Here is a 2,972-nt window from a genome sequence, read left to right on the forward strand (position 1 = left end):
ACTGGACGGGAGAGAGCTGTGAACTCTTTAAAACATCAACTGGAATTGACGTAACATCAAGACTTAAACAGCAGTTTTAATTGCAGTCACGTGGAGTGTAATTTGTGGCATGTCAGGATGTACATTTTATTTTTTGTCTCGAAATGTAGGCCTACGAACCAATCGCTAGCACAAGTTTATAAGTCATGTTTATGGAGGAGAGAAATACATGCAAAGTTAAGGTTATGGTCAACAATACAGTACAAAACTGAGACACAAAATGACAGTGGAATCCATGCATACTGATGTTTTTTATCATTTATTTTGGCAGTCACTAACTCTGAGTAAGTGAGGAGGGCCCCTGTCAATGGGCCCTCGTGTCAAAGCCGTCCACAGAGAATTTACAAAGTGGGGCGGGGAGCGACTCCTCACTTCACCGCAGGTTGTAATTTCAGCCGCAGGGGAGGGCATGTTCATCTTTTTTGCGTGACAGATCTCCAACATAATGCATTGTCAAATAATTCTTAATATGGCGAGTGTGACACGATGGCCACGTTCTCAATATTCAGATTTGCTCTGGCTCATAAACTCAGCCGCCACCATGTGCCATTGGCCCATCAATCAAGACATCTCCACCCCCCCATTCCCCCCTCCTCCTCCCCCTCAGACTCTTCTTCACCTGTCAGCCCATTTGAATATGAGGTGGCGCTTGGATGGCTTCCACAAAATAAGCCTCTGGGAGAACACGGCCTGGCAAAGCTGTTTACACGTGTAGGAATTTTGATTGAGGAATATGCATAGCTCTCCTGTGCCAATGGATATGACAACCCTTTTCACCCCAGTCAGAGGTCCTTCCCAAATCTATTTAAGTATATCTCATCATCTTGTGGGAAAAGTCAAGGCTTTTATAAATCAATTTGAATATTTGCCTCTAATGTTGACACTCATTGTTTGAACAGGCTTTTACAAAACTCCTTGGCAAACAAGGTGGCTAGAAATGAAAGGCTCAACAATGTTTGCTCTAGTTTGATGATGAGAACAAACACTGACAGAGAATATCAAGGACTGACAATCACTGCCCATCTTTCTTAGTCTCCCCTTCAATAAGTCTCCATTTAGATAATTGAACTTGTGTAAACAATGATCCATCTAAAAGCAGAAGGGCCATTTAACACAGATCGTCTGCGTGTGAGGGTAAACAAACAGAGTGCTACTAGATCTGTCATGGCTCGGACCCCTCTAGATAAAGATGGATGGGAAAGCAGAAAGGAGGGAGGGGGCTGAGGGACTGGGACAGGCAGTAAAGAGCCGCGTCAACTGCTCTCCCTCCTCATGCATTAAATTCAAAGGAGGCTGGTGTACAAAACTCCCACTGATCAATTGTAAGCAAAAGGGAGTGGAGGAAGGGAGGGGGCAAGGTTCTGGTTTGGCATACGTGATCAGCACATTGGGCCAAATGATGTCATCCATCAGGATGGACACTGCAATTTGCCATCTATTTCCTCATCAATCAAACTTGAGCGTTCTTACAAGGGGGTGGGATATGTGTTTATGTATGTGTGTGTGCATCTATGTGTGTCTTCTAGAGACAGAGAGGCACCGGCAATCTCCAGGCCTTACCTGAAAGGCAATAAGTGGCATCAACAGAGTGCAGCAATCCGCTCCACTGCTCTTTTATCCATGAATAAGGTTTCCAATCTGTTTAACTTGAATTAAACATTATGGATACAATGCTCAGTGACTTTTTTTCTACAAAAAGCTGCAAAGTTATATAAATAGAAATACACACATAAAAATCCCTGTTTAATTCTCCCTGCAGTCATGATATAATTCAAACCTTAGAGAAGACAGAAGACTTTAGGTTTTTATAATTTTTTCCAGTAAAATAGCCTATAAGGTGCCTGCTCTCTCTCCTGCTGCACTGCTATCAGTAACTTCACAGAATTCAGCGGTTTTGAACTCAATGCGCCTTTGGCTCTTGAATATACTGTATCTAATATACAATCCTCTAACTGACCACTAGATATTATCCCTGCTAAATTCACCAAAGAGCTACTTAATACATTTAGTCCTAACTTTGTATCTATTATCAACAGCTACTTAGCCGCTGGCACATTCATCCATACACTTTTAAACACGCAGTATTTTCACTGCTCTCGAAAAAACCCTTTTGAGAATGCTGTTAGTCCCAGCAACTACTGGAAGATTCAATCATAAAGATTTTAGAAGAATTAGTTATCATGAAACCAGTAACTTCAGTGGAAACATTGGGGGGGGGGGGGGGGGGGAACGATGTGTCATGTAATCACTTCATAAACTGGATTACCAGGGTTGGATGGTTAGCCCTGGGCCTCTCAGATAGAAATGACAGATTACCTGTTAGATCCTGATTAGTTTATTCTCAGCACATTTAAGTCTTATCTTATGAAGCAGTTATTCTAACATCTGAGCATATCTATCTCTGGTGGCTTGAAGATACAGTAGATATTAAGTGTTTGACAACAAATCGAGCGTTACATTTTTCAAGTATTAAACCAGATATATGGTTTAGGGCTAACCTGTGTATTGTTTTACATTATAGAGCTGAGCAATTCAGCACTAGGATCACCTTTGCCCCTTGGCTTACAATTGAATGATGCTGAAAGACACCTCTGTGAATCCCAGCAGACAAGAGAGAGAGATCAGAAGCTACCATGAAATCATAGAGGAGCACTTTTTCCCCTTATTTAACAAAATTATTATTATTTTTAAATATCTGCTACACTGTATCTGGAGTGCTTGATATAGGTTCATGGCACAGGACAGTTACAATTTGGACTTACAATACAGGATTGAATACCACAGTACTTTCAGGGTACGACATAAAAACAATTAACATGTAGTACAGATGAGGTATACTAAATCATATGGCGACAATAGAGAATACATTTTACTTCTTTAATTAAATGATTCCTTATACTTCAACTGGTAACAAACCTCAATACTTATTTTCT

This window comes from Morone saxatilis, unplaced genomic scaffold (assembly GCF_004916995.1).
Source record: "Morone saxatilis isolate NCDOM2014 unplaced genomic scaffold, NCSU_SB_2.0 Contig1, whole genome shotgun sequence".
Taxonomy (NCBI): domain Eukaryota; kingdom Metazoa; phylum Chordata; class Actinopteri; family Moronidae; genus Morone; species Morone saxatilis.